We start from the raw sequence: 9244 nt of genomic DNA, 5'->3' as shown, positions 1-9244 counted from the left end.
TAGAGATCAGTGTATATAGATCAGTGTACAGTGTATAGAGATCAGTGTATAGAGATCAGAGTACAGGGATCACACTTCTCGGTATATAGAAGTCTATCAATCATAGATCAGTACAGTGGATGGTGTACACCGTACAGCACAGATCACACTGACAGTCTCCTCTGACTCTGTATACAGGAAAAGGCTGCACTCGCTGTGCTGAGTGCTCCATCACACACGCCCCGCCCACTTCCCCCCGGACTCTCCGGTGGGGGCGGGAATAGAAAAGTGCAGCCCCGCCCCGCCCTGTGCTGTGTCCCCCGGCGGTGTGGGAAGGTGGATCAGTAGTCTGGTGTCGGTGATCTTGTCGGAGGGTTCGGGTTGTGAGTCCCCGGACTTCTCTCCTGTCGGATTTACTCAGCGATACTCCGACTGGATTGTTTCCCCCTCCCGGGGCGGACGGTGTGTCTGGAGAAGAGGGGCTCCCCCAGGTAATGCAGTACAGCTGCGGGGCGATGAAGGAGAGGAGAGGATGATCGGACCCTGGGAAGACTCATCGCCGCTACAGAGCCGTCCCGACCACCGAGACTGCAGACAAGGTAATCCACGACACCGCCTGATCACTACACCGTCCATATCGTCCGATCGTCACTTCTCTACTCCGCCCCAAACTGTCCGATCACTGCAACAGGGTGCCCCCCACCCCCACTTACTGCCTGCCCCGTCATCACCGTCCTCCGCTTCCAGCCAGGTGTCACCCCCCCCCAATCTCTACTAGTGGGGTACACCGCCCCCCTCCTACACTTCTAGTGTCATCACTACAACTTCCCGGAGATGTCCTCTGCGTTGTAATTATAGACTTATAGTCGGCTACTACACCCACCAATCACCGGACAGATATTTATGTATTTTTAATTGTTTTATTACTGGCAGTAAGGACATATTCAGGGACACCCAGATACTTAATGAGGTCACCCTGATCAGGATTGGATTGGAAGGTATACATTGTATACAGAATAATAACGTGACAGCAGTGTTCTACTTTTTTGTTATATTTACAGAGAAGGGGGGGATGCCACTGAATATACATAAAAAAAAAAAAAAATATATATATATCTTTTTTTTTTTTTTTTTTTTTTTTTTTATTACGCTATAGAAGACTGCAGGGTAATATTATAGTTTATGGCCTTCTATAACAATATTGAGCATGATAACCTCAGCAGTGTCCCCTGTCTGCAATATTTTATCTCAGATATGTATTTAAAAAGAGTAACAAAATATATTATTGTCACATTATTTATTTGAGGACATGGGTTATACAATAATACTGTTTCTCTTTTAAATACTAAGTATTACAAAGCAGGGACACCCTGCTACCTACCTAAGGTCATCCTGCTCAGTATTGCTATAGACGATTGTGGTAAGAAAAATATTATAATAAAAATATTGTAAATTCTCTATTATACATTCTGATTTATAGAATACTGTTTTTCTCTTTAAATACGGGTCTGATTTTTATATATGACAGTAGGGACTTTTCTAGAGTTACTTGGCTGAGTTCATCACCATGCCCAGTATTGTAGTGGACTACTAAAGAATTATTTTATTAGGTTAAAAAAATGATTATATTATACTTTTTGTTAAATACCGTATTGATCTCAATATTCACTGCAACTTAGCTGAGAACATCATCGTGATCATGCCCTGTATTGTTATAGAAGATCTTGGCAGACTGTTTACCAAATAGTGACAAGTGACATCAATATTATATTTATACGTTGTCTATTTAAATGTGGTGTGCTGAGATAAATATTGGAAAGGGATGTTGTCAGGGGCAGGTTTTCATAACCCAGGACTGAATACCACCAGTGATTGGACAGTGTTTTTTTATTTATTTTTTGATCTTTAGATGTTAAAGCAAACACGCATTACAACCTGATTGTTTGATCTCATTTTAGCTTTACTAAAAACTATGCGAAGTAGGGCCTGTATGATTGGATACAAGGTGATTTGAACCGCTTGAAATAGATGGATACAAAAAATTGGCTGGTTCAACAGCGATTGACCAAATTCCAATGCCTCTGAGGCAGTTTCTGTTTCAGAAGAGTTGCTGTGATGATCGACTTCTCAAATGGGACTGCTAGAAAATTTGTTCAATGCATGCAGCCAATCAGCTGCAGCACTGATCAGTGTATTCTGACAGCAGAGGAGTCGTCCTGTCAAAATAAAATCGCTCAGTGAAAAGTATAAATGTATGTGGGTTGTTTTTGTTTGTGTGTTTTTATTTTTTTTATCAGTGGGCAGGCTGATCAAAAAAAAAAATCCATCTATGGCCAGCTTTAAATTTGGGTGCTTATATTGTGTGGTTTTGGTAAATGTAAAGTGGACTGTGACTCAAATACTGGCCATACACGGTTAGAAAATCTTTCAAAAAATTGTTTAATACTCTCGATCTTTCAACTTGTCAAAATAAAGTTTTCCAGCAAAAAAACAAGCTGTCACAGCAATTTTTTAACATTTTTTTTTTTTAATTTTTTTTTTTTTGAGCCTAAATCAGTGATGGCGAACCTTGGCACCCCTGATGTTTTGGAACTACATTTCCCATGATGCTCATGCACTCTGCAGTGCAGTTGAGCATCATGGGAAATGTAGTTCCAAAACATCTGGAGTGCCAAGGTTCGCCATCACTGGCCTAAATGATCAATTTTTCTGAGCATTAGTAGTGGAATCGATCGAAAACGGTTCGAAAAAGTCTACAGTAGAGGTTAGAATGTAACTGCGGAAAAAATGTACCGTTTATGTTGTGAGCAAGTGTTAAATTAATTAGGTGACCTTTTATTGATACAATGATGACGTTATCACATGCACGTTGGCAGATCTTTAGAAATCCCACCATTTATTTGTATGTATGTATGTATATATAATTATTTTTTTACCTAACCATGTATGACCAGCTTTAGGTTGGTTGCACATGGGGGCATCCAGCTGTTGTGCCCATCCTGGCGTTTTAGTCCCCCTGGTGAGCACAAATACTGAGTTTTAGCTCTGTGGCCTATCAAAGTCGCAGGTTGAAATATGCTGTGGCAGAACGCTGTACTGAGTGGTACTCTGGTTTAGGGGCCTATGTGTTCTGGGAAGAATGCCCAGAATGCAGGTATTCTGGAATCTAGGCATTCATTCCTGAACACATAGCACTGTCCAGTATATTTCAGCCTGCCATAGTCTGATAGGCAGCAGCGGAGCTGGAATCTGTACCTGCGCTTCCCCACCGCAGAAATATTGGAGTCCTAGCATAGACATTTGCTATACAAGGGGCCTAAGACCATGTTCTTTATGTAACTAGATCGAGTTTCTTGTTTTTAAGGACTCGTTTACATGGCTGTTACTGCTGTATGCCGATAGGTGTATTTCCAGTCTATACAAATCCAATGACAGGCTGACAACCCATGGGTGATCTCATGATTACATGCGGCTCAGGACAAATGACAGCTCTGTATGCAGAATGTTTCCACCATGGGCTGCTCATTTGTTGCTAGCAGCATGTACTTACTCCATGCAGTGGTATATTTTGGTTTTGTGCTGCCCTAGGCAGGACTAAAATTGGGCAAACCACCTCCCTAAATATGTCCCACCCCAGCCGCGGTATATCATTCTTGTCTCAGGGTCTGATGAGGAAGCTGCAGCCGTTTACAGTGAACAGCTGCGCCCCATCAGACCCTGAGACCTGATTTATCCAAATGCCACATAGGGGGTCAGCAGGGCACGGGATGGGGTCAGTAGGAGATGAGAAGGAATATTTGCATGGATCAAAAACAAAATGCGGAGCGGCACTCTTAAGTGCAGCAATAAAATGAAACGACCAGTTTATTAGACAAATTGCAACTTGCATGTAAAGAAAAGGATTGCGCTTGTCACCTCCACCTGGGGTCGGGAGGATCACAACATGGAGCTGCAGAGTCCAGCGAATACGCTGCTCAGTCAGGGGAAGTCCCACCAGCAGTGGTGGCTGATGTTCCATTTTCTTTGGGGGCAGACATATTTATTGCAAAAAATTCACCCATCTAGGTCGCAGACATCATGATTGGCTGGGAGGAAAATCAGGGAGATAATAGTGCATATAATTTCACTACTGTTGCATCGACTGTATCACCCATCACCCTTTTTATGAAGCCAATTAGAGCCTTAGGCTCTAATCATGTGCTTACAGAAAAAAAAATGAATAAAACATTGGAATCCATGCGTTGGGGGGCCGGGGGCATGGATTGGGGGGGGGGGGGTGTATGGGCTGTCCACCAGACAAATCACTGTTCCAGGGAGCCCCGGAACATAGTGATCTGCCTGGTCCTTCTCCTGACTAATTATAGAGCCGACTCTGCCCTTCTGCCTGGGGGTGGCACCGCCCCCCTGAAAAAAAAAGCGACACAAGGCAAACGCGTTGTTTGCCTCGCAGTAGATATGCCCCTGACTCCAAAGTGCGATTACATGCAGACAGCTGCAACTCCTGTCATTGACTTGCACAGACTGAATATAAACACCTGTCCATACCTGCCTACGACGTACGCCGATCTGGGCACTGTATGGGCATGTGAATGAGCCCCAAGGGTATTTACGTTTTATACCCACTCATGCACTATGTAGTGTTCCCTAATCTGCCCCTGAATGCACAGAATTTTTAATATTTTTTTTTCTTCTCTGAATACAGATAATCTGAACGCAAATAGTAATTATACCATTTAAAATCATTAGATGAATTTCTGTGCGTTATGAATGTCCTATGTACACACATGTCTCTGCTAGTGTGAATGAGACCTTAATCAATGTGTTCCTGTTAGAAATCAGCTGTGCCTGACACATATTCTACGTGTGATTTGGACTCCGGTCAGTGGCAGAGTTAATGATTGGTGGATGTTTCACATTTCACCCGTGGCGTACTTCTTGAGTACAGGTGGTCTGCGTTCAGCTGCCCCCCCAGTCTGAGCTTCAGATCTTCTTTCACGTCATTGGCATAAAACTAGTTTAGCGCTAATCATTGTTCAACGACAGAAAAACTGGATTTTTCAGCTCAACCATCGGCTCTCCTTACTAGGATTCTGAAAAGCTGGAGAAAGCCGGATGTTTTGTTAAGGATCATGTGTAAATCCTTCCCCAGGCATCATTCATTGGATAATATGTGAGAGTTGTTAGACGGGCCCCCTTAGTCTGACCATCTTGGCAGCCGTCAGGATTTGGCAGGTTGTGGATGGCGGAGGATTTGCAAGGGCATGATAATTAGAGGCTGGAAGAACAACTTTTTTTTTTTTTTTTTTAATCAGACCCTTTTGCTGTATTCACTGGATCACTTAATTTGAGAAACTTTTTTTTTTTTTTTCGATCTCAGTGGCATGTCTTGTCTGTAGATTATATTAAACGCGTCTGGTTTTCCATGAGCCGTGTGATTTGCAAAGAGATATCTTTCAACAGGTTTTGCATGAGGCCGTCTACCTGCCTGCAGCATGTCATAAGCTTATCTTACAATACAGGTTGTGTTTACCATGGAGGCAAATTAGGAGGTGCTGTGGCAGCAGCTCAGTGAAGTGTTTGACTCTTTGTAGGCTTTTTTTTATTTTATTTTTTCTAGGTGCAAAATTGTGATTGTGCAGTGTTTTTACTCCCAACTGTTTTCTTCTGCACAAGCAGTTTCTACAAAAGCTTTTTCTGTTTTTCTAATGGGGTGCGCTTTTGGGGCTCATTCACACATGCAGCGTCTTTCTGCATTGGATAAATTCTTATCACCACTAAGAAAACAAATTGTGACCATGTGCCCTGTTCTCATGACAATGCTGGTGTGATGTGCAAGAAATTATATAATTTTTCTGCTGTGCACTGAATGGCATTGGAGGTCAAATACAATCTGGGGGAAATCAGTGTCTTGCATTGTAAAACACTGATACAGAGCAAGCCCTTTAAAAGGAGAAGTTCATTTTAAAGCGGAATTCCACCCAAAAGTGGAACTTCCACTCATTTGTCTCCTCTCCCCCTCTGGTGCTACAATTTTCACCTTTTTGGGGGGGAGGGGGGGCGGCGGCAGGATACTTGTCTTTGACAGGCACCCTGCTCCCACTTCTGGGAGTCCAGGCCACGGCCCGTGCCATCACCGCTGTGCTCACTCCTCCCTCCTCCTCTCCCTGTTGCCGTGCCAGTAGGAGAGAGTAGTGGGGCCTCGTGCATGTGCAGTAGAGTTCCCGGCGCGAAGCCGCAAGGCTACACTGCCGGGTACCCTTACCCGCGGTGGCAGCACCTGACAGCTCAGCTGCAGTGCCTACGTTACTGAACTCCAGGACAGGTAAGTGTCCCCTTTAAAAGCCAGCATATTGTTTTTGTTTTGGCGGGACACCGCTGTAAAACAAATGCACTTTTACCTGCAAAAAAAGTGAATTTTGTTATTTCTTTTGGAACCCGGGGAGCATTGCACCAGCGATCAGCATATCTCCTGTAGACCTGTTGGTGTGCCAGTACACCCCATATGAACAAGCAGATACACTGACTGGAAGAATCCTTGAACTACCACGGTGCTCCACAGTGCCACGGTAGTTCATTGAGAACTGCAAAGGATGCCGGGACTTGTTAAAGTGATTGTAAACGATCACCTTGTAAAACAACCCATGCAGTTTAAAATATAATTTAAAGGCAAAACATTTGTGTATAGGAAGAAAAAAAAATGTAAATGCTTTTATTAAAAAAAAAATTGATCATATTACCTTTTTTGTTCTCAGCTGCATAAGAGCTAGGGGGGGAGGAGGAGAAACTGCAGTACACTGAGCTTCCCAGTGAATGGCTGTGCATGGCAGGACAAGTCTAATCACTGGAGAAGATTAGACAGAGTTCCTAGCATAGCTAGAGAACTGAGTGTGCTGTCCTGCTTAGTGTGGTCAGTTGTTAATAGGAAAGCAGGGGGACGGGCAGGAACACCAGGGATTTCACACCAAGGAAACAATACAAAGTGGACGGGATACTTTCTCATACAAGTGTATGGTACACAGCAGGCACATATCAGGAATATGACGTTTTGGGGTAACAAACACTTTCATTCATACAGAGTGCTGATTTTAAAAACTGACAGCTACTACGGGGAACTTCTCCCCGTACTGCTGTCATGGGGGAGGGAAATTGGTCAGTGGCTGCAGCATTGGGGACATTTTACATGTTTTCAAAGATGAACTTATCCCTTTTTAAGCGGTAGTAAATCTGTGTGTGTGTGTGTGTGTGTGTGTCTCTGAAGGAAGTACATGTTAAGTGTTAGTGGTCCCCTGCGCTACTATGTAATGAGTGAAACTGAAAACCGTTAAACCACTATATTAGTGAAAAATAAAAAGAAATAGAAAAGAATAACTTCAAAGGAATTGCTGCAATCCATAATGTGTTCACAGCTACACATGCAATAAGTTGGGATAGTAAGTGGTGAATAAAATGCAGTGTTAAAAAAAATAAAAAATATATAAAGCATTCAATGATAAAAAAAAAAAATACAAATGTTCAAACAGTCCAGTCCAGAGAACAAGAGTTATTCTTATCACAAACGTATACTGTCCATTAAACTGGTAAATATTAGGTGCTGAATTCTTCTTTAAAATCAACAGGTTCTCTGTTTTCACCAACACTTCAGTGCTCACAGATCTCTTACCTCCATAACCACATATAAAGTTCCTTGTGATTGGGTGGCCGTTCCTCCAGAGCGCGTGCACTGGTGATGTCACCGCCTGCACGTACAGTAAATGGCTTCTAAGCATGTTTAGGAGATATTTACAGTACCTCTAGGTAAGCCTTATTATAGGCTTGTCTATAGGTAAAAGTTAGAGATGGGCATTTACTCCCCTCTTTAAAGTGTCACTAAACCCAGGACCCTGCATTCGCTATATCTGGTCTCCCACAGTACACACAACATGGAAATGCAGTTGTTCTAGTAACTATAAACTGCTAAATACCTCTTCCCCCCCCCCCCCCCCAAATCAGCAGTATATAGCAGTCTTATGACTTCTATCAGTGTCCAGCCAATAACTGGTTAAAGGCTTGTACACACTATCAGAAAATCATATGAAAAATAAAGTTTTCAATGCGATCATATGATGATCTGATTGTTCGACAGTTCATCCAAAGTGACAAACGCAGACGATTTTCTTGTTTGATACCTGATTAGACGAAAATTGCACAATCGGTCCAATTTTCTTCCAAAAATACAATTCAACACACTACATCGTCACTTCTGTATTTTTTTTTTTTTTTTTTTTTTTTATTCTGTTGTCAGAGGAATTTTTGTAACTTTGGCAACTTCTCTATCGAAAATGGAGACTAACGTGCAAATAAAGACAATCATCCATCCGATAATCTCATTGTGTGTGTGTGTGTGTGTGTGTGTGTACCAGGCTTAAAACTTTGTAGGCGTTTTCATTCTCCTCTGACTATCATATGACACTGCGTAACCCCTGATGCTCTGGACAGTTCATTGGCTCTGTACCAATCCTATGCACCCCCCCCCCCCCCCCCCCCAACAAAAGAAAATGGCAGCAATACACACAACTGAGCAGGTGCAGAGTACCCCAGACTCTGTACTATCGGCAGATGGATTGGGGACTGGAAGAAGGGGAGAATCGGAAGGGATGTGATTGTCTGTCTCTATCAGGAGGTAGGGGGTCAGGTGACAGGAAGTCTGTCAAGAAGAAGGTCTGCTTTTAACTTGTAGCCATATTCCCGATAGGCTTCAATAGGTTGTGTAAGTAAGTAGCCTTGTTTAAGTGGAGTTTACTCGATGGTGAAAAACACGTATACAATATACACATGTGTTGTGAGGTAACCGTCAAAAATTGTCTAGCAGGCTTTCTGTATAGAGTTTATCTGCTGATTTTAGATCTTACGATGTATGTCGAAGGCGAGGTTCCCTACTGCCTGACACCATTTCACCTCCCATTTTTATATGTAATGGTTCAATGATTATTAGATGTACAAAAGATATCTAAATCTTCTCCTTGTCTTTACTAGCAAAGATTTATTTTTCCACCGTATTTATGGAAGCACGTACACTTGTATCCTGAGATATTTGTGCGTCTTGCAGACACTCCCAAGGGCATGTTCTGAGGAAACATTAAAGAGCCGATAACATGTACTTTGAGGGGTTAACAAAAGGAAATATGGCTTTTAAAAGTGATATGCATCCATTTCCAGTAATATCTGGCATGTGCTAAAATTAAGCTAATGTCATAAGCTAAAGATTGTTCTGAAAAGTACACCATTA

At 42.5% G+C, this 9244-nt stretch overlaps 1 protein-coding gene across 1 annotated transcript in view; it reads left to right on the top strand.

Annotated features, from left to right (window-relative positions):
* The first annotated feature begins 287 nt into the window (after positions 1-287).
* Positions 288-9244, top strand: part of B3GNT2 (UDP-GlcNAc:betaGal beta-1,3-N-acetylglucosaminyltransferase 2) — a 49597-nt gene continuing 40640 nt past the window's right edge. The window contains exon 1 of the mRNA XM_077485989.1: positions 288-578. The gene's annotated coding sequence lies outside the window, so the exon portion shown is untranslated. The remainder of the gene's footprint in view (positions 579-9244) is intronic.

This window comes from Lithobates pipiens, unplaced genomic scaffold (genome assembly GCF_037356315.1).
Source record: "Lithobates pipiens isolate NorthernLeopardFrog02 unplaced genomic scaffold, aLitPip1_a1.2 Scaffold_18, whole genome shotgun sequence".
Classification (NCBI taxonomy): domain Eukaryota; kingdom Metazoa; phylum Chordata; class Amphibia; order Anura; family Ranidae; genus Lithobates; species Lithobates pipiens.
Note: the sequence above shows the minus strand (reverse complement) of the source record. Positions and strands in the feature narration are given on the sequence as shown.